The sequence below is a fragment of the Anabrus simplex genome, chromosome 6, assembly GCF_040414725.1.
Source record: "Anabrus simplex isolate iqAnaSimp1 chromosome 6, ASM4041472v1, whole genome shotgun sequence".
Lineage (NCBI taxonomy): Eukaryota > Metazoa > Arthropoda > Insecta > Orthoptera > Tettigoniidae > Anabrus > Anabrus simplex.
In genome coordinates, this window is record NC_090270.1 from 273,528,969 (window position 1) to 273,553,015 (window position 24,047).

The window sequence follows — 24,047 nt, forward strand, 5'->3', positions numbered from 1 at the left end:
AAAGGGCGTCTTTCAAAGCTGACCAATGAAAACGAATGTTCGTGCATTTCTAGGACCGTAGTATGTAAGTACAAATGGCTTCTAGACGACGCGCTGCAATCGCTGTTGGCGATTAAGATGCCAGACACCATACCACCTGGACTACATTTACGAAATGAAAAACATACCCCCTCGACCTCCTGCATGCTAACCCAAAACTCTATCCACTGCACCAACTGTACAACACGGCTAATATGTGCTGACAGAGGTAGTTACCCTACATGTGGTTACAGTGTTGCCAGATTGCTAAAATTCAACGTCCTTTTCTCCCTGATATACTCGCAGGACCTACTTTTGTGAGAGACATTTTTTTTTTATTGCTGGCATGTGAGGAGTCGCGCTGCGACGCCCGAGTGCGCGAATTTCGCTTCACCCTGTATATTCGAAGTTTTTGAACTGAAGCATCCTAGTTTAGTATCGTCTTTCATATTCCAGTGATAACGCTTTCAGAAACAAGTTAAGAGCCAGTAGTTTCGAAGAATCTCACCCCATCGTATTGTATTCTGCTAATCTCTTGACAGCTTGTACACTGACAGTGTAATGAAGTGAAGCTAAATAGAAGTGTGTCTCATATAGGAAAACAAATGTAATGCTCTCTCGAATAATTTAAGTATTTAGTTCTAACTATAATTCTATTGTTTGACTTAAGCTGCTACATTCAAGAGCAGTTTAGAATAAAATTGCAGCGTACTTACTTTTTTCGATGGCTTGTTATATTGCTGTGCAATTCTTCCGTAATCCTTTCCATGTTTCAGCGTATAACGGCAGTTTTCATTTCTGTTAGTGTATAGAAGGTTATAACAATAAAATGTTACGCCTAAGTAGTATTGTAATGTAGCTAGTTTATTATGTGCTTAAAATATGTTCCTGTAATTTTTGTGTAGTACAGTATTTCCTTCATTTGATTTATGTTTATTCATATAATACTATTGTAAACTTTTGTTGATATTTATATATTTTATATTTCTGTAAGAAGATTATAGAACAGCTACGGAATGTAGGTGCAAGGACTGTGGGTGTGAGCAGGCATTGAGAAGCATGAGAGAGGAGTTGGAAAGTTTGAGGGAGATAATCTGGATTGTAACAGGGGACAGGAAAGAAGATGCGTCTCGCTCCAACAATGTACAGGATAGGGTAGGTATGCAAGAAGGATGAAGGGATGGGGATGGGGAAGAAGTTGTGGCTCAAGGTGTTTAATGTCTTAAGAGGAAGGAAATTGAGGGTGAAGGGTTTGCGCCAGGGAATTAGTTCAGGAGAGGTATCGGTGAGGATTCGGTATGAGTCACTGCAGGTAGAAGTACAGAGGAAAGATGGGGAACAGGGAAGTGTTCCAGAGTCGGGGCAAGGCAAGACGAAAGGAAACATAGAGGGAGGTGGAAGAGGTCGTACGAGGATGAGGTGGGAGGAGAAAGTAGGTTCTGCAGCCGTCAGGGAAGTTAAGCGAAACCAATAGAGGACGGGATCTAATGAGGTGGGTGAGGTAGAGACTCCTATTATAGACAACATTGTTAGGCACGTGAGGAAAGTGTGTGGAGGAAAGGGAACCAGGGAAGACAGTTATCTAGGAATTAAATTAAGGCAGATGTTAAGGAAAGTAGAAGGGAAGGAGGATGGTAACCAGAAGGTGGTAGCTTTCACGTTGGTACTAACAACCTAAGGCAAAAAGGAATAGATACCAGAATAGTCGAGGATGTGTGAAAACTGGTTAATGCAGTGCGGGAGAAGTTTAAGGAAGCGGAGATTATCAATGGGATATTGTGTTGGAGGGATACTGAGTGGAAGGTAATCGGGTTTTAAATGAGACTAGGGAGCGGGTATGTGGGAAACTGGAAGTGAGATTCGTAGAAGGGCTATAAGGAGGTACATTCAGGGAAACGGGGTGAGCTAATGAACGATGATGTGCGTACTGATAGTACTGGGAGTCAACTAAGAATCTCAGATGGTCTTCACTGAACCGCAATGGTACCTGTAAGCCAGGCATTTTTTGCTACTTGTTTAAGGTCGCACTAACACATCGAAGATTTTCGGCGACGGAATTATGGGAAGATAGCGGCCGTGGCGTTAACTAAGGTACTGGTATAGCACCAGTTTTGCCTGGTGTAAAAATGGAAAACTTCGGAAAACTAACTTCAAAGCTGCCGACGGTGAGATTCGAACCCTCTACCCCCGGAATGTAAGCTCACAGCTGCACGACCCTAACCGCACAGCCAACTCGCTCGGAGCTAGGGGTTTGTTTAGAAGGGCTATAAGGAGGTACATTCAAGGAAACGGCGTGAGGTAATGAGCGATGATATCAGTACTCAGAACTGGGAATCAACCAAGGATGGCATAAATTTGTTAGCGGTTAACTGTAATTATTGTAAGAATGGGAATAGAATTAAATAATTTAATAGACAAATTTACCAGATATTGTATTAGGAGTTGCATGGCTAAAAGGTGATATAATGAATGCGTAAATTTTCTCACGTCCGCCTCTGTCGTGTAGTGGTTAATGTGATTAGCTGTCACACCCAGAGGCCCGGGTTCGAACCCCGGCTCTGCCACGAAATTTGAAAAGTGGTACGAGGGCTGGAACGGGGTCCACTCAGCCTAGGGAGGTCAACTGAGTAGAGGGGGGTTCGATTCCCTACTCAGTCATCCTGGAGGTGGTTTCCGTGGTTTCCCACTTCTCCTCCAGGCAAATGCCGAGATGGTACCTAACTTAAGGCCACGACCGCTTCCTTTCCTCTTCCTTGCCTATCCCTTCCAAACTTCCCATCCTCCCACAAGGCCCCTGTTCGGCATAGCAGATGAGGCCGCCTGGGGGAGGTACTGGTCATACTCCCCAGTTGTATCCCCCGACCAAGAGTCTGAAGCTCTAGGACATTACCCTTGAGGCGGTAGAGGTGGGATCCCTCGCTGAGTCCGAGTGAAAAACCGACCCTGAAGGGTAAACACATTACGAACGAACGAGCGAACGAAATTTTCTCACGAAAATGGAGTGTTTATTATAGAGACAGGGTAGATTCGAAAGGAGGAGTAGTATGCATACTAGTATAGAAATAATTTATAAGCTATGAGAAAGTTAAGGATGAGAAACATGAACTTCTATGTGTAAGGCTCATCTCTAAAGATAATAGGCAATTTAATGTTTTTCGTGTGTACAGGCCTTGTAAGGAAGACGGTGACGGACACTTAATAGATAAGATAATCAGCCATGTTGGAAACGTCTCTGAAAGGAATATGATTTTAATGGATGATCTGAATTTATCAAATATTAACTGGGACGGTAATGCAAGTGTCAGAAAGCATGGCCAACAAACGGTAAATAAGCTAATCTTAAAGGAAACCTGAATTACAAACTGATGAAACCTACGACAGGGAAGTATATTCTATACGTGGAACTGATAAAACTAGGCTTCTATACATAAACTGAAGTAAGTAAAGTAAACTCGTGTCCTCATCCTGAGGTGGTGCAGCTCTTTTCAGGCATACCCCCAATGGAGGTGAGCTGCATGTACCATTTCAACCACAGACCAGCCGTCCTGCCATTCTTAAATTTCTGGCAGTACCGGGAATCGAACCCGGACCCCCGTGGACGGTAGCTAATAGTGCTAATCGTTACGCTACGGAGGCGGTAAAACAGATCATGAAGCTGTTTCCGCCGTTGTTAAAAATAAATTATAGAAATTAATTCTGTAAAAGTAGGAATATTAGGCAGTATGGTTGATAAGAGAAGCATGGAGGAGTTTATGAAAAGTATTTGTGAATCGGTGGGAAGTGGTGAATATTTTTGCAAGTTGCTTTACGTCGCACCGACACAGATAGGTCTTATTGCGACGATGAGACAGGAAAGGGCTAGGAGTTGCAAGGAAGCGGCCGTGCCCTTAATTAAGATACAGCCCCAGCATTTTCCTGGTGTGAAAATGGGAAACCACGGAAAATCATCTTCAGGGCTGCCGACAGTGGGATTCGAACCCACTATCTCCCGCATACTGGATACTGGCCGCACTTAAGCGACTGCAGCTATTGAGGTCGGTGAAAGTGGTAAATAGAAATACTGTATAAACAGCCTACGGGATGAATTTAAATCTCTTTGTTGAGGAGTGGGAAAACAGGTATGTAGGGCTACCTTTAAAAGTGGTAAGGAATGGCAAAGGTACGCTACACTAGTGCAAAGGAATAGATTCAGGAGGAAGAGCAGATTAGAAAGAAATTGAGTAAGTAGTAAGTAAGGAAAAATTGGAGGAACTTACCAGGAAAGGAAGTTTAGCCAAGATGTTACCTAAGGATAACACGATGGCAAACATAACTGGCACTTTAAGGCAGAAACGGGCTCCGGGAAGGACATACTAGGAATTAAAAATTCCCAAAGGGGTGTGTATATGAGAGGGTTTACAGAAGGCAGAAGTATTCAGTCAGCTATATCATAGGTGGATATAAATATAAGGTCCAGGTAGAGGAGATGACTACTGCGAAAGAAGAACTGAAATTTGCCTATTTTCAAAACTATAAAAACAGCTAGAATTGATTTGTTTATATATACCAAATCCAATGTGTTGGGATGTAGTACCACATCTGAAGTATTTATTTGTTTACTGTTTGCATGAAAGAGCTATACCAAGTGAATGGAAATTAGCTATAGTAGCCCCAGTGTACAAAGGAAAGACTGATGAACAAATAGCGGTTAATCACAGACCTATTAGCTTCACATCTGTTGCATGTAAGATTTGGGAAAACTAACTGTCTGATTATATTTGGCATGTGAAATTACCAAATGGTTTAATAGAAGGCATTTCCTACGAGTTTTTAGAATTCCAGCAACATATAGCAGATTCAGAAAATGGACTGTATCGGTATTGACCTAACCAAGTGCTTTGACAGAGTAGATCATGGAAGATTATTGACGAAGGTGACGGCTATTGGACTACACAAAAGAGTGACTGAACCGGTGAATAAATTTGTAAAATAAGCCACCAGAACTCAAAGAATTAGAGTAGATGAAGCATTGTATAATCGTGCAATGATTAACACGCGGTCCCATAAGACGCTATTAAATGACCTCTGGGTTTCCTTATATATATTTTGTCATGAGTAGAGAACTAAAGAACAGAAATCGTGATGATGATGATGATGATGATGATGATGATGAGGAGGAGGAGGAGGAGGAGGAGGAGGATGCTTGTTGTTTTAAGGGGCCTAACATCGGAGGTCATCGGCCCCTAATGGAACGAGATGGACGACAGGATACATGACAGTTAAAATTTTAAAACGTATCCACTGACTGACATGGTGATGGAAAATGAGTATGAGATTAAAACAATCAGAGGATCTGATTCGCAATGCCTTATTTTGTAATAAAATAAGAGAAAATACAGGAGACAATGAATAAGGCATTGCTTGCTAGGAGAACAAAAATCAAGCTAAGGCTTTTGCGGATAAGGTTTGTAAGGAATCATTTCTCACCCTTGTATATCATGCTACCCCCTTAATGTCTGAAACCCTCATCTTGGGATCCTCTGGCCGACACTTTACCCCTCAATCAATCAATTAATTAATTAATAAACCATTCATCATTGATCTGTTTAGGACTGTCGCACAGGTAACGGATTCGCTATCAATTGTTTATCTAGTCTCTTCTTAAATGTTTTTAAAGAATTTGGAAATTTATGGAACATTTCCCTTACGAATCCCTTATCCCTCGTTCTATAAACGAATATTTGCCTAAATTTACCCTCTTGAATTACATCTTTACCTTTATACCCACTAGCTGTTACCCACGGCTTCGCTCGCGAGGATTTGGTAAGTTGATAAAAATTAATTGTTCCTCGGTAGTGAACTAAGATATTGTCTGAAAATTCCTAAAGTATAAAACCTCACCGAAAAATTGCATTATATTTACCCCAGAACTTTCTAAACCCCGTTTACGGCATTGCCTTTTGAAGCTAAGATGACCAGGCGACTGGCAGAGCTAAATCTGGAACGTGCGACATGAAACTCTACATGTGAGAAAGAGTCCTCTTTAAAGTCGAAAAAAGTTTCTTTATTTCTAAAGGAGATTCCTAATACCGATTTTCAAGTCTGTAACATCTTAGTTTTTGAGATATAAGTTTCCTCATAAAGAGAATTCAACTCCTTCACTTATTTCCGATCTCCCTCTTAAGTTGATTTTTCAAAAACAAAAAGTACGTGTTTCTTAATTTTTAAAGGGGATAACAAATACCAATTTTCACGTCTGTAACATGTTAAGTTTATGAGATATAATGTAGATATACTCATTTGAAAAACTTCCCCACTCCATGCAAGCGTTGAGGCCTTCGGTTCACAGGGTTCCGGGTTCGACTCCGGGCTGGATCGGGGATTTTAATCGCGTGTGATTAATTCATCTGGCTCAGGGACAGGTTGTTTGTGTTTGTCCCAACACTCTCCTCTTCATATTCACTCAACACACCACATTACCAACCACAACAGGAACACGCAATAGTAATTACATCCCTACATACGAGGTTGGCGTCAGGAAGGGCATCCAGTCGTAAAACATGGTCAAATCAATATGTGCGACACAGTTGGCACCCGCGATCCCACAGGTGTGGGAAAAGCGGTGGTAACAGAAGAAGATACTCATTTTAAAAATCCACCCGCATTTTTTTATTATTTCACCCCCTTAAGTGGATTTTCCAAAACAAATTGTGTTCATTTATTTTTAAAAGAGATTGCAAGTACCAGTTCTAACGTCTGTAACATCTTCAGTTTCTGAGATATATGTATCCTCATATAAAGAATTCAACTCCTTCCTCACTTCTTTTCACACACCCCACTCCCACCCTCACCCCTTAAGTGTATTTTCTGAAAACAAAAATGTGTGTTCTTTTATTTTTAAAGGATATTCCAAATACCAAATTTCATAACTGTAACATGTTAGGTTTTTGTGATATATTGTAGAATACTGGTGCTGACGTTGCCATGGTTACGGTAGTTCATTTCTTTACCCGATTCCTAGAGCAGGGGTAGTGTGGTGCCAATATCTCCGTAACGGTTGGTTTTAGGGCCTTAAAACATGGTTTTCGGACCCGTAGGGCTTGCCGAGCTTTGTTCTTTGCGTCAATGGGCTTAAATTGAGTTTTGCCTCGTCCTTGTACGACAAATTCGATATTACGCCTATGTTAGCCTAGTATTTTTAAATCTCCCCCCGTGCAACCCCTCCTCGAATTGTTTTCAAAATAAAATACAGCACATGTCCCTCGGGGATAATGAATATTTACGTTAGTAAAATAATTTATAGAATCGGTCCAGTAGTTCCTGAGATTAGCCATTACATACAAACTTTAGATTATGATACTTCCTGCTTTTAAATACTCCACTCGAGCTTATTCCTCTGAAAACGACATTCCACACCATCTCTTCACTGGCACCTCACAACATATCACTTATTTTCGAAACACTACTCTTTTGCCGGATATCGACCAGAAGAAAATGTGTTTCTTTCCTATGGATCTTTTACAGTTCGTGTATCAAGTAGTCCTGGTGTGGGTCACATATAATGGAACCACACTAATTGGGATCTTACCGCTGACTTGTGCACCCTCTCCTTTACATCCTTAACTCTCTTAACCATGTGAAGTGCTGTGCATCCTTTCTTGAAAACTGCGTTGTAAAGGAACACGGAGGGAGCTAAAAGATAAATATGCTAAATGTATAACTGAATAATGTAGGTGATTCCTTTGTAGCTGTATGTACACGTTGATTAGGTGACTAGCATCACAAACACAATTAACTTGACATTCGCAATTCATTCAGTAATTTTTTATACAGTGACGTGAACGTAGGTGAAGGATATTATCACGATACGTCAACTTTGATACGTCAAACACAAGCTCTTCATGTAGGTCGCCTATATTCTCCGACGACAAGACACGAGAAGAAGAAGATTATTTCATTACAGTATGGAAATCTCTGTCATCCTTCCAGCACGTCGTATAGAACACACAGAAATTGCTCTCCAAAGCCTCAGGGAAGATCTGTAAGAAAGAAAATACAATAAGCTCCGCGAAGAGCTGCGATTTCTAACATTCACTGATAAGAAAAGTTGCCTATTTTTAGGCGAACGTCAATATCTGCAGTAATCATAAGAGAAGACAAAATCATAGCGAAAAATGGTTACCTCATGCTGTTAGAATTGCCTGAAATAGTATCCTAATAATTCTTGCCTCTTGGATGAATGGTCATCGAATTGACCTTCAGTTCAGAGGGACCCAGGTTTTATTCATGGCCGCGCCGGGTGTTATAACAACGTTTGGTTAATTCCTATAGCACAGGGAGTGGTTGTTTGACTTCGTCTTAATACGCATATTCATTTCAGATGTTGATAGATGATTTTAAATGTATTATGATAATGATCTGAAAAGTGGGGGGAGAATATTTTCATACGCATTTCAATGACAGTTTGAATTCCTGTCACCCATCAGTATACATTTTTGTGGAAGAATTGCGCAACTTCAAGGATTATAAAAATATAGCAGATATTTTACATTCGGGAGTTCAAATGGACTTTATTTCTACTGATCTATCCAAGGAAGACTACTGACGAAAATGACGGCTATTGTACTAGACAAAATAATTATTGAATGTGTGGCTAAATCTCTAGAAAAAAAGAACTCAGACGATTAGAGTAGGTGAAGAAGTATCTGATCCTGTAGTGATTGAGAGGGGGATCCGCAAGGACTTATTATTTTTTTCCTTACATATAAATGTTATGAGTGAAGAACTGAAATCACAGATAAGGCTTTTTGTGAATAATATTTTACTGTATAAAGTAACAAATAAGAAAGACTACAGGATTGTGGGCGACTGCAAAAAGACCTCGGTAATGGTGACATACGGATAGCACACAATGGTACGATGGTATAAAGGGGGTGAAAAGTGAGTTTGAGAGTTCCGTCAAGAGAAAAAGCCCCTCAGTTTCAGTTATTGTGCTGAAAAAGTGGAAATACCTCACAGAGATCACTGTAAGTAACTTACTTAGGTATCAAGAATAATCTTACAATTGCTTTACGTCGCAGCGACACAGATAGGTCTTATGGCGACGATGGGATAGGAAAGGGCTAGGAGTGAGAAGAAAGCGGCCGTAGCCTTAATGAAGGTACGTCCCCAGTGACTGCAGCTACCGAGATCGGTGAGGAAAGATTTTCGTAGCGGTAATTACATTAACGAGGCTGTAAATAAAGGTTATAAATCTCTTCATATGGTTATGCGATTTTTTACGGGTTATAGTAAGGAAGTAACGGAGAGTGTGATGTATGTCTCGTGAGACTCCAGTTAGTGTACGGTTCCAATATACGGGACCCTCATCATGATTACTCGATTCCAGGACCGGAAGGGATCCAAAGGAAAAGCAGCACGATTTTTTCTGTATGATTTTTGACGAAGGTGCAGTGTTACGAAGATGTTGTAAACTTATGAAGGCTTGGAAGAAATGAGACGAGCTGCTCGCCTGAGCGGTGTGTTCCGAACTGTCAGTGGAGCGATGGCGTGGAATAATATTAGTAGACGAATGAGTTTGAGTACAGTTTTAAAAATAGCAAAGATCTAAATAATATGAAGATAAAATTGGAATTCAATAGGACAAATTTACTTTCTAGCTAATCTTCTCCAAACATCCAACTCTGAGGGTAATAATTTGTTTGCATGTTGTTCATTCATTGCCCATGTTTCTGCTCCGTGCAGTAAAATGCTCTGCACCACAGAATTGTAGACGTACAGTGGCTCAAAAAAGTATTGGTCTGCCCATAACCGTGGCATGAACGGATCAGTATAGTGCAAATAATGGTACATATAATGGAATTACACGTATGTAGACATGTAGGACAGTCATATACATCATTAGGTTGAATTTGGATCCAAGGAGATTCACGCTGTTTGCAAACGGACCAGTAATACAAGCGCGTGCGTCATTACACGCCAAAGAAGTATTGGTGTAGTTGACAATATCATCGTTACATCGTGCTCTCTGCCGCAACTGACTCATTGTGTCTGTGCTGACACGTCGGAAGGTAATATTGAGCACTATTTCCGCGTTCAGCTGGCAATGGAAAGTAAAATGAAAGAAACAACAGTGGAAGAAAGGACTGCAGTGCAGCTATTTCAAAAAGGTAAATCTTTCAAGGACATAAGTGAAATTAATGGAAGATCTGTTACAACTGTTAAAAATATTGTGTACAAGTACAAAAGAACAAAGACAAAGAGAATAGACCAAGAAGTGGCCGCCCAAATTTATCAGTACAAGACAAACGGCAAATTGTTCGTGAAGTGGCCCAAAATCCTCAACTAAGTGCGCCGAAGATAGCTGCTGCGTTACAACAAGATGTAGAAGTGCAAGCGTCATCTGAAACCATCCGGAATGTACTACGCAAAAGAGGATATATGGGCAGAACAGTCCACAGAAAGCCGTACAGCAGTAAGGGTAACAGGAATAAGATGTTTGCACACGCTAAAGAGCACAACAATTACAGCTATAAGGATTGGAAGACAGCCGTTTTTACCGATGAGAGTAAATTTACCCTCTTCAGGTCAGACAGATGCGTGACTGTATGAGGAAAACGAATTCTGCACTTGAAGAGAAGAATCTGACAGCTACTGTGAAACATGGAGGTGGTTCCATTCATGGTGTGGGGTTGCATGAGTGCGAATGGTATAAGTGAATTAGCCTTTAGTGAAGGGACTATGGATCACAAATCATACATGGACATCCTCAAGACACATCCGCCATCAAGTGTACACAAAATGGGACTCTCAGCAAAGTATACGTTTACGCAAGATAACGACCCCAAACACTCAGCCCTGAATACGAAGCTATGGTTGTTATATAATACACCTCGTTGGATAGAAACTCCACCACAATCTCCCGACATTAACCCCATCGAGAATTTTTGGCACTATTTAGAGCAAAATGTTAGAAAGCATGCAATATCACACAAATCTGACCTGAAAAAGCCTTACTCACCAAATGGAATAACATACCAAAGGAAACTACGGAAACCTTGGTACGATCGATGCCAAATAGGTTAGATGATACTATAAAGAGGAAAGGAGAACCTACTGAACAAATACTGAAACGTTCACGAAGGATCAAGAAACTGCGTGATGTTAATTCGGACCAATACTTTTTTTTTTTGGTGGAACGTGAAAATGATTGTTTTAAGTTACGGTCTTTTAGTTATATGGACATGGAAGAATCATAAATAAATAATCAAGGATTCTAGTATATGTCAATTTTTATCACCATTCCATTCCATTCCTCGTCCTCACATGTAGCATATCTCGACAGACCAATACTTTTTTGAGCCACTGTATTTGTTTTCCTTGAAATGTGCCTACTCTATAACATTGAATTCAGTGCCCCAATTTTTCTCCTGCTCTCATTTGCTCGTTTCCTAGGGGAGGGACGTGCCCCATGCCATCTACTTAATGTATTATTTTTCTCTTATCTCTGCTACTTCTAACTTATGAATAAGATATCCTGAGTCCACCAGATTTCACTCCAGTAAAGCAAAAATTGGTCTGAAAATTGACTGATATAAAGATAGTTTCGTTCGAGAGCTGACTTCCTTCTTACAGAATACTATTGATTGCAACTGTGAGGTCACAGTATTAGCTTTACTGCACTTTACCACACACAACACTATCCTCCACCACAATAACACGCAGTGTCCTACACATGGCAGATGCCGCCCACCCTCATCGGAGGGTCTGCCTTACAAGGGCTGCACTCGGCTAGAAATAGCCACACGAAATTATATTTAACTGCACCTTGATTCAAACTTACTATACTACCATCCTGGGAGAGCACACAACCTAAATACTTGCAATTATCTACCTGTGTCAATTTTTTATTCCCAACCTGACATTCAAATCTTTTAGATTTCTTACCTACAGACATCAATTTAGTCTTGGGAAGAATAATGTTCATATCATACTCATAGCACTTACTTTCAAGTTCAAAGATATTAAACTGCAGGCTTTCGGCACAATCTGTTATTAAGACCAAGTCTCGGCCAAACTGCTTGCTACATTTCCATCTAACTGAATCCGTCCCTGCCACTAAAAGGTGAAAGATAGAGCCTTGTCTAACCCCTGTAAGTATAATGAATCAAGAACTCATTGTACCATCAATTCTCTTCTCCCCGTTCCTAAATATTACTGACTATCTTCATTTCCTAATTTCGAATCCATAACATTCAATCGGAATTTATTTCCAAGGAGAGATGTTCTATTTTACTGTAGTTCACATTCAGCTCCCATATCCTGTATACGACTAAAATAAAGTCCATCGCAGTATTAGGCCAGTTAGCGGGTAATTTATGAAGCATTTCATAGATATGGGTGCAGTACTTTTTATCATTAATCAAGAACGAATCGTAAATAGGCCCAACACTCACTGCACAAGGCAAGTCACGATTATCTTCCTGGATGAAGAAAGAAAAGGAAGTCCAGTCCGTTGGCTCAATGATATTATTATTAGCTAGTTGCTTTACGTCACACCGACACAGATAGGTCTTATGGCGACGGTGGGACAGGGAAGGGCTAGGACGGGGAAGGAAGTGGTCGTGGCCTTAATTAAGGTACAGCCCCAGCATTTGCCTGGTGTGAAAATGGGAAACCACGGAAAACCATCTTCAGGGCTGCCGACAGTGGGGTTCGAACCTACTATCTCCCGAATACTGGATACTGGCCGCACTTAAGCGACTGCAGCTATCGCGTTGGCTCAATGGTCAGCGAAGTGACTTTCGGTTCAGAGGGACCTGGGTTCGATTCTCGGTCGGTGAGGGTATTTTAACACTGTATGGTTACTTCCTCTGGCGTCATAATCAGGGCCAGGATTCTGATGACCTAAAAAAAGTTTAAAAAATGACCTGTAAAATGACGGCAAAAATGAAGGAAAATTAACCGAAAACTTTAAAAGATAACATAAATTTTAAATGAATTTTTACTAATCGAGTTGGTATTCCGACTCGTTGGATGAATGATCAACGTACTGGCCTTCAGTTCAGAGGGTCGCGAGTTCTATTCCCGGCTGGGTCGGGGATTATAACCTTAATTGGTTAATTCCAATGGCTCGGGGGCTGGGAGTTTGTGTTGTCCCCAACATCCCTGCAACTCACACACAACACTATCCTCCACCACATAACAAGCAGTTACCTACATATAGCAGATGCCTCCCACCATCATCGGAGGGTCTGCCTTACAAGGGCTGCACTCGGCTAGAAATAGCCACATGAAATTATTATTATCGAGTTTGAATAGCTTATATTTATATTATAGACATTATAGTAAGCTTTTTTCCGGCCCCGCGGTGTAGGAGGCAAGGTGTCCGCCTGTCACCCGGCGGCGCCTGGTTCGATTCCCCACCGGGTCAGGGGGTTTAATTGTAAATGATTAATATCCCTGGCCTGGGAACTGGGTGTTTGAGTTGTCCTTAACGTTTCTTTCCTCACATTTAACACTTTACACTCCCACAATATCCAAATACACGCAGGTTCATAATATATGGTGCAAGTAGGGGAAAAAGGTCTTTCTAGGTCGTCGCCTCGAACAAATAGCATTGTAAAAAATAGTAGGCTTTTGGACTGTTGCCATGTCAAGAAAACAAGGTGAATTTCTTTACGTTTCACAGAGAACTTTGCACCACGTCTTCAGAAGAAAATCTCGACTGTTCACGAGGCGGTGTCTCCCCTGGATTTCCAAGAAGTAAGTAGTTAACACAGTTTCTTTAGTCCCCAGATTGACAAAGCGCTGTGAAGATTCTCAAGTCTCTGTATTCATCCTCACTTGAAGTTGCGATAATACCCAATACCACACGCGTAAATGCTTGAAAATTGTCAAATATGTAAGAAAATGACTCAAAAAGTATGAAATAGACTAATAAATTCCATACAATGACCAAATAATGACGTATAATTTTAGAAAATTACCTAAAGAATTGCAAAAAATGACCTAATAAATTAGCATTTCTGCAATGTGGGAACTTGGACCAGAATTTCTGTACAAGTTAGCAATGTCTGTTGTGAACCAATTGAAAAATGCCACGTCATCAAAATCCTACCTCTGGTCATAACATACATCTTTTCATAACACACTACATAAGCACGCAATAGTGAATAGATTATTCCATAAAGAACAACCCACCGTAAAACTGGGGCAGCTCGATATCAAATGCTGACCATTATAAATTGGAACGAATAGGTACAGAATATGAAGAATGAAAGAAAAGAACGATGAAAAACTTGAAAATAGAAGTCTTACTAGGCCTCGCAAATCTGGTTTCGTCGTTATATCATTATTGTTACCATAGCTTAAGGCCACGTTGAGTGTCCAGACAACGACAAATTGTATTGTGCAGTTCAGCCTCTGTGGTGTAATGGTTAGTGTGATTAGCTGCCACCCCCGGAGGTCCGGCTTCGATTCCCGGCTCTGCCACGAAATTTGAAAAGTGGTACGTGGGCTGGAACGGGGTTCACTCAGCCTCTATAGGTCAACTGAGTAGAGGTGGGTTCCATTCCCACCTCAGCCATCCTGTAAGTGGTTTCCCGTGCTTCCCACTTCTCCTCCAGGTAAATGCCAGGATGGTACCCATCTTAAGTCCGCGGCCACTTCCTTCCCTCTTCCTTGTCTATCCCTTCCAAACTTCCCACCCCCCCCCCCTCACAAGGACCCTGTTCAGCATAGCAGGTAAGGCCGCCTGGGCGAGGTATTGGTCATCCTCCCCAGTTGTATCCCCCGACCCAGAGTCTCAAACTCCAGGATACTGCCCTTGAAGCGGTAGAGGTGGGATCCCTCGCTGAGTCCGAGGGAAAAAACCAACCCTGGAGGGTAAACAGATTAAGAAAGAAAGATTATTAATTTACAAGGATTCCAAACAACAGAGACGTGAATTTTAATTTCCAGAATTCCACGGGCATTGACCGGCATTCGAAACACGACCATCTTGTTATAATAATGACGTATGGCCTGCGGAGAGGCCTAGTGCAGGTCTTTTCCTAGTATACGGCCTACAGGCGACCTGCATGTCTGTGAGGATGGGGCCGTACCTAAAATGATTTACAGAAGACGACACACACACACACACAGTCCCCGAGCCAGACGAATTAAGGTTAGAATCCTCGTCTCACTGGGGAATCGGACCGAGGATCCCCTGCACCAAAAGCCAAAACGCTAACCATTTAGCCGGACAAACTCTGTCTTCGGCCCGAATGGTGCAGCTCTTTTTCAGGCACCCCCTCCCCCAATGGAGGTGGTCTGTGCGTAACCATTGTATCTACATAGCCTACCAGCGCTTCTGTCATTCTTAAATCTCCGACAGTACCAGGAATCGAACCCGAGCCTCCGAGGGCGGCAGCTAATAGCGTTAACCATTATGCTACGGAGGTGGACACCGCCTTGGTGAGAAACAAGTGTTCATGCTACCGAGGTTTTAACTCAGGAGGTATACTAGGAAAATGGAGAGGGGGCGTAATTTTCCGTGCCTTTCCTCACTATGTTCAAAGATTCAATTGTATATCAGTCCTGCGTTTTTATCCCTGAAAATCACATTCACCACCACCTCATATCAGACAGTAACCCATTGACACGCAAGTCTCTCACAAGGACTAGGTGCTCAAGTTAAGGTACAGTCGCTCACACCTCTGAAACATTCCTATGGTCAAAGAGGAGACCGAGAAAAATACCGATGAAGGTAGCAAACTTATTCTACCCTCTACCAGACTGAACTGTGCCCCTACTAGAGATGGGCGTGAAATAAGAAAAGCCAGAGCCTTATTCATTTTACGTTACATTCAGTAAATTTCGTAATAATTTCTATGTGATTTTTTTTTCCAATTTGCTTTACGTCGCACCGAGACAGATAGGTGTTATGACGACGATGGGGTAGGAATGGGCTAACACCTATGTGACTGTTTGTAACTAATCTTCTTGTAAGTAAATTTTAATTATCTCTCTTTTTATTTTTTAGATTTCTACGTATATTTTTCTTTTCACTATCATATAATTCTTAGTTTTAGGGAATTTCTTGTTTTACTTAATTTCTTTCAACATTCTTGCTATCGTGTAACAACTTCCTTTTGCTTTCTTATAACCTCGCGATTTTATGTAATTTTTGAAATGTGGTACAGTACTACTGTAAGCCTAAGCAGATATTACTACCATAATATCTTCCAATTGTAATGCATTTGTTAATAATAATGATTCGAACCCAACTGTCGTTAGCCCTGAAAATGGTTTTCCGTGGTTTTCCAGTTTCCCACCAGGCAAATGCTAGGGCTGTACCTTAATTAAGGCCACGGTTTCTTCCTTTCCACTCCTATCCCTTTCCTATCCCATCGTCGCCATAAGACCTATCTGTGTCGGTGCGACGTAAAGCCAATTGTAAAATAATAATAATAATAATAATAATAATAATAATAATAATAATAATAATAATAATAATAATAATAATGTTTGGGTCATCAGTCCATAGACTGCTTTCATGCAGGTCTGCCACCATATCCTGCACTATGTGATTCGAAAGACTTCAAAACATTTTTCTAATTCCTAACTTATATCAATGCTCGAAGAGAGCAAATTTATTTTCTTAAGAAAGGCTTTATGTCTGCCTCCGTGGTATATTGGTTAGTGTGATTGTCTGACCCCCCGGAGGCCCGGGTTCGATTCCCGACTGTGCCACGAAATTTGAAAAGTGATACAAGGGCTGGAACGGGGTCCACTCAGCCTCGGGAGGACAGCTGAGTAGAGGGGGTTCGATTCCCACCTCAGCCATCCTCGAAGTGGTTTTCTGTGGTTTCCCACTTTTACAGGCAAATAATGGGATGGTACCTAACTTAAGGCCACGGCCGCTTCCTTCCCTCTTTCTTGTCTATCCCTTTCAATCTTCCCAACCCCCGCTGTTCAGCATACCAGGTGAGGCTGCCTGGGTGAGGTACTGGTCCCCCTTCCCAGCTTTAACCCCATACCTAAAGTCTCACGATCCAGAACACTACCCTTTACGCGGTAGAGGTGGGATAACTCGCTGAGTCCGTGGGAGAAACCAACCCTGGAGGGTAAACAGATTAAGAAAGAAAAAGTCCTTCCTTGTTTTTGCTAGTCCCTACTTCTTCCATCGTTATTCTACTACCCAAGTAACAATATTCATCTACTTCCTTTGACTTCATTTCTTAAACTAGTATTTTCTGCATCACCTCAATTCCTTCGACTGCACTCACTTCCTTCTCCAAGACAGTGTACATACCAATCAGCAATTTTTCCAGAGAAAAGAGTTTACCAATTTATACACGAAATATGATAGCAAGGAGCTTGTTACAAGAATGTGAAAGCAATGACAGACTCAGCAAAGTGCCTCATGGTCGTTCCCAAGTTGAAAGCCCCAAGGAGAATATTCGGGCACAACTGACACAGTCATTTCCTGTGTATGTTTACAGCTGGCGCAGTCGAATCACCGTCTCATTACCCAGGAACATGGGAATGAGTCATTGCTTTCTTCAACCATGCTATTGCCAGACGAGCCATAACAGCTGTTGTTCATAAAAATAACCTCAATGAGAGAGAGAGAGAGAAAAGTGTAGCACGTCACATCTGGACCCCAATGTTAACAGTGATGTTCCTTTTAAACCAGACGACGGGGAACAGATAACTTACGCAGACCTGATAAACGGAAAAAATTATGTAGCCTATCTGCCGTCCCCATGGTGTACGGGAAGAGTGACTGCCTCTTACCCGGAGGCGCCGGGTTCGATTTCCGGACTGGTCAGCGATTTTTATCTGGATCTAACTACTAGTTCGAGATCCTCTCAGCCTACGTGATTACAACTGAAGAGCTTTTGACGGTGAAATAGCGTCCCCTGTGCAGAAAGCCAAGAATAAGATTCGTGGTGTTGACCACACGACTACTCGTAATCTGCAGGCCTTCGGGCTGAGTAGCGGTCGGTTCTTCGTGGCTGTTGCGTCATGGGGTATGGTTTAAAATCTTATTTATTTAAGCACAAGCCTGATCCCTAAAGGCAAACTCTTGTTTTTAAAAAGATTCAGGTAAATTAAGATACAATTAATTAATTAATTAATTAATTAAAATTCTCTTCAAGCCATCGTGTTGGATTCGAAGTAGCAGCTTTTATTGACATTTTACTGAGACATATTGATTATACTGTATATCATTTTACGTTCGTGTTTTAGCCACACCGCCTAGTTCTTATTTAAATTAGTTACTGGTACGGTAGTATTACATATATGCATCCATCTTCTTTATATACTGCTATGCCTTTCAGCGTTGAGTCTGAAAGCCTCTGTGAATGTACTAATCGCCACGACAATCCTCTACAGTATTTGTAACTAATCCTGTCACGGTCATTTATTTCTATATATCTTATCTTTAAATCATTAGAAACTGAGTCAAAACCACAGTCGTCTTGGTCTCCCTCTATTTCCATACCCTCCATAACAGATTTCATTATTCTCCCAGGTAACCTATCCTTCTCTATTCGCCTCACACGACCCCACCATCGAAGCCCGTTTATGTGTAAAGTTTCATCCATTGATTTCACTCCTAACTTAAGCCTTTATTTCCTCATTCCGAGTACCCTCCTGCAATTGTTCCCACCTGTTTGTACCAGTAATAATTATCGCTACTTTCAAGTCTGTTAGGCCTACTTCTAGCTTATTAATAAGATATCCTGAGTCCACTCAGCTTTCACTCCCGTAAAGCAAAGTTGGTCTGAAAACAGACCGATGTAATGATAGTTTCGTCTGAGTGCTGACTTCCTTCTTACAGAACACTGTTGATCGCAACTAAGCTCACTGCATTAGCTTTACTGCGCCTTGATTCAATCTCACTTACTATATCATCATCGTAGGGGAACACACATCCTAAATACTTGAATTTATCTACCTGTTCCAGCTTTCTAACCCAAATCCGACATTCAATTCTCTGGGATTTCTTTTCTACTGACATTAATTTAGTCTTAGAAAGGCTAATTTTAATGCTCATCGCACCTATTTTCACGATTCAAGATATTGGACTGCAGGCTTTCAGCACATTCTGCTATTAAGACCAAGCCGTCACTTTTTAAGGCTGCCTTTCAGTAGATGACCCATGTAAACTATGAACAACAAAGGTGAAAGATTATTATTATTATTATTATTATTATTATTATTATTATTATTAATATATAATTCGCTGGGGCCATCAAGGACCACGTTAAGTCTTGTTGCATTTGACACTGAACTTGGCCTTCTTTACAGCCCAAATTTCCCTCATTCTTTGTGAGTGGGCCTGCTTACGCTCCTCTGTCCAAGGGGCACCGTGTCTTCTCTTCGGTTGCTCGTCTCGGTTTAGCCCGTTTGTCAATATTTTCTTGCGGAAGAGATCTCTGTTAAGGGCGTCTTCAGCTGAGATATGTAGCATTTGCAGGTCTTCTTTGGTATTTCTAAACAAGGGAGTTGTGGTTTTGGGGTTTATTATTATTATTATTATTATTATTATTATTATTATTATTATTATTATTATCCAGCCCTGTGGAATAGAGCTAGAGTGCTTGTCTCTTATTGCAAGGCCGTGGGTTCGTTTTCCGGCCACTTGAAAAACTTTAATTGCAGACTGAGGAGTAGAAAGCCGTGCGGGGAGGGAGGGGGGGTCACTTGATGCGAGCTTTTCTCCTGTAAATACCTTAATCTAGAACTCATTCTTCCCTCAGTTCTCACTGCAGCCCAGCTGTCAACATAAATGCCTTTGATTGATTTTAATAATCTGTTCTTAATCCCATAGCCTCCCAGTACGACGAACATATTTTCCCTTGGTACTCATCCACATACCTTCGCTAGATGTACGAAACAGAATTATAACTCTATTTTTGGCTAGTTGCTTTACGTCGCACCGACACAGATAGGTCTTATGGCGACGATGGGACAGGGAAGGGCTGGGAGTAGGAAGGAAGCGGCCGTGGCCTTAATTAAGGTACAGCCCCAGCATTTGCCTGGTGTGAAAATGGGAAACCACGGAAAACCATTTTCAGGGCTGCCAACAGTAGGGTTCGAACCTACTATCTCCCGAATACTGGATACTGGCCGCACTTAAGCGACTGCAGCTATCGAGCTCGGTAACTGTCTATTCCTTTCGTAGTATTCTTCATACTGTGAATTTGAAATCGTCTCATTCGTCCTATAGTATTACCAAATATAAGAGTTTCTTAGACAGAAAAAGCATTTGTAATAACGGTACCGAGAGGTGAACACGGAATACGTAGAGCTTGGAGAAGATCGGGAACCACTACTTTTAACAGTAAGGGTTTAATGGGACTATTATGAATGATTATCTTGTTAAATCAAGAGAAGGCGGTTATATCAAACAGGACGATCGTACTGGCAGTAAATAAAACACTATTTGACGTTTTCCATTTAGAGGAAGAAAGTAATAAATATATTATCGAATGTTGACGTTCGCTATGTAGGGGTAATAATAATAATAATCATAGATAAACAATAAATTCAGATTAATTCTGTGGGAGAATAAATGCGGTGAACTTTCTATTTAGATCCCGAACATATATAATAGATAGAGGCATGATTTTTTCGCTTTAACGATAAGCGCGACAAAAAATATTTTGAAGCAATTTTGAGATATCTTAAAGAATCGTGTGATTCTGGTTACGAAATCAGTGACTTTTTTCGCGAATTACTGCGAATCAAAGCGACAACGCCAGTTTAAAGCGAAAAGCACTTATTTTGCGATATGTGCGAAAATGCAGCGAAATTCATTGAAAATAACGATCTTGTATGCCAATATCTCGTGTCTGAAGAGAAACAGATGACAGAATAACGACATCTCAATTAGACAGAAGTATCTCTTCGTATTAAAATTGTAAAATCCCTTAGTGGTATGGCATTATTACAGTAGAGTGACAACTGCGGCCATGTATAGTGTTAGAGCAATTTGTTATTAATCTTGATTAGGCCTATATTATAGTTCTAATCAAGATTACATAAGGCATAATTAATTATTATCAATTTTGTTTCTCTTTATTTATTTATCTATCTTTCACTTAAATAATTCACAAATCTCACGAATTTATGAATAATTTTACGAAATGATTAAAGCGAAATTAAAGCGATGAGGTCAGCCCTATTTCGCGAAATAACGCGAAAAATTGTTTTCTTTTCACGAAATCGAACATAAATAAGTGCGAAAAAATCATGCCTCTAATAATAGATATATATAAATGATCTGAAAACAAAGTTTCCTCACAACTCCCCATATTCAAGATAAAACGGTACGCATTACGATATGTATATTAGTTAACTGTTCTTGAGTGTCACAATTTCATTACAATGGTCTATACAGACTATATCCACCATTACCTTGATCCTACGTACCACTGCACATTATACAGTAAAAACAAAGCAATACAAAGCGACATCTTCAGTATATGCAGGTGGCTTTGCGATGGTACGAACGAAACCCACTCCCGATTCGCAGTTCGAAAGACAACAAACAAAATCATTTACGTTATTAAGTACGAATGAAATGAAACGTTATTTTTTAACGATTCGGACAGCTTTGTAAAATCACACCAGGTTGAGCGAAGAATTGCCCGACATATGAGTAAGAAGTTATGGGTCACGGACGGGTTTTCGAACCCACAACAAGGAGGAAAACCAAGGAAGCAAGCAAGCACGTTAACCCGTACCTAACAGCTGACGATCAAGGGGCGTGTAGGGTGTGGTTATTAGCTTTAGCTTACCTTGGAGCTCTGCGATGCTGCAGTTCACTGCGATTGTATCCAATGTTCCGCTGAGGTTCACTTCCAGTATAATCCACACACTCACTTTAATGCACTAATGATCCAGATTCGAACCACACCACATTCCTGGCCAAGTTTTCACATCAAACTGTTTATTAACACACAATCAACAAGACACTCCTTTACGATTATTTACTTCCTGAGATAATTATGACAACTGTCAGTCCATTATCTATTCGTTCTCACTCTTGTGATTTTGAAAAGTTGTGATATTGAACTACAAAACAACAATGATCACGCATTGTAGCAAATTTATGGCCATCTATATTACTCGCTCGCAATTTGTAATGTTTGATATAAACTAGAGTGTTCGAAAAATCTTATACATATCAACGTGATTTGCACAAAACATTAAGCTTAAGTTTGAACAATGTACAACGTCTTTTCCAACTGACTCTTTCACTTCCGTTAAATAACGTGTTCTAATTCATACATTAAACCGATCACTTCTATGAGAGATAAATCACAGTCGAAGATACAAACACCAACCATTGTTATATGTGTAGAATTGCAAATTAAATTATAACTGAATAATAAGCCTCGAGACTGGATCTATGATGATGTAAAAATAGTTACAACGATTATTTCGACTATATACTTGCAAGATTTCAAAAAAATAGGAAATTATTTCAACATGCAATTCAACTACTACGTTCACAGAATAGCTAAGATATCTTCACAATGAAAAATCCAAGTATATTTCACGGGAAATCTGCACAATGCCATTTACAAGATGGAGGCAGACGAATGAACGAGTGTACGACTACATTGACGTATACAAGAATTTTCGACGACTTAATACATCACTTCACTCGAAAACAAGACACAGAGGTACACACTATTATATTCGTCTGTCCTTGAGACATTCATTTATGTGGAATGGGCGTCGCGTTCAACCGAGAAATATCGTATGGAGCAGACGGCGCATCCATTGGAATTGGTAAACGCGAAACAACTGACGATCGAACGTACACACAGATGACAGTTCTGACACACGAGCGAGGGAGATAGGCTGGGGGGCACATAAAAAGAGGCCGCGCAACCAGCCAACACTTCTAGCTCTTTATTAATCGTCTGTTGTGAGTCCCTGCCATCTTATTTTCGTCCAGCAGACTCGTAATCTTCACAAGCGATGAAGCATTATTCTTGTCCTCGTATACACTAAGCAGTTCATGCGCCCCGTCGACTGTCATTGCGGCGCTGGTGTAGGGAATCCCCCTGCCATCTCGCGACGCATGGCGGAACTTCAGCCTTTCCAAACATGGCTGCTTGGTTCAATAACAACTCTAGGTGTGTGTGTGGTGAAAGCCTCGAACCCGAAACACTCTGACTCTCGTAACACAAACTAATGAGTATCGACATGAAATAAATATCAGTACATATGGCATTAAAAATGATTACATATTATTTAGATGGGATAATATTCACAATAAAAGTGGAAAGAAGCAGTATAAGTTTATCAAGGCTTAATGCTGCGAAGCATGCGCACAGAGGTTTGTATGGGATAGTGATTTTGAGTTGGAGGCTTCAGGCAGCCACCACCCCCACCCCCACCCCCACTTCCCCCGCTTCCCCTGCAGAAGTGGCTGCTTGCATTTTGCACTGAGTTAGCGAAGGAGGGGTGGGAAAAATCAATATTTCTCTCTTTCATGACCCTCTCCCATATGATCGTATGCTCACACCACTCATGTTTGTGCGGCCAGAGAATAAGGTTCTGAGTACGACCATAAAGCAATAAAAATAACTTGTGACATGTTGGATGTCTCTCTTACCCTCAACAGCTGTTTGTAACCTGCTTTAACAGCGGAATGTGATGACATACCACCCTCACTCAGTTCCGGAGACCTCAACTTTTACAGGCAAACATAGGGGGAGACAGAACAATAAATTCAGGGAAGGGACTAAATTTTCCTAATTCTCTTATTGACGACTTGTCAAAGCATAGATAAATTTAACGTCTATGATATCGCATAATACTTCAACTATGTCGTAATTCTGTCGTCACGATTAAACTGGAAATCTGAAAGGAAGGATTCTTGTTCACTGCTGTCAGAAGCAATAAGAGATCCATTAATAAAAAAATTTAAAAACTTCACATTCTTACATTTTCTCCACCACACGTAAAAGCATAGAATCATGGTTATGTTTTTAGACTAAGAAGACAAGACAGCTAATGCAGATCATTTGGCTGCT

The 24,047-nt window shown here is 40.8% G+C and overlaps 1 protein-coding gene across 1 annotated transcript in view; it reads right to left on the reverse strand.

The window, feature by feature from the left end:
* The window catches only part of LOC136875974 (uncharacterized), a 1,136,984-nt gene extending 1,114,046 nt beyond the window's left edge, over positions 1-22,938 (reverse strand). Inside the window, exon 1 of the mRNA XM_068228284.1 lies at positions 21,795-22,938. The gene's annotated coding sequence lies outside the window, so the exon portion shown is untranslated. The remainder of the gene's footprint in view (positions 1-21,794) is intronic.
* Positions 22,939-24,047: the final 1,109 nt, after the last annotated feature.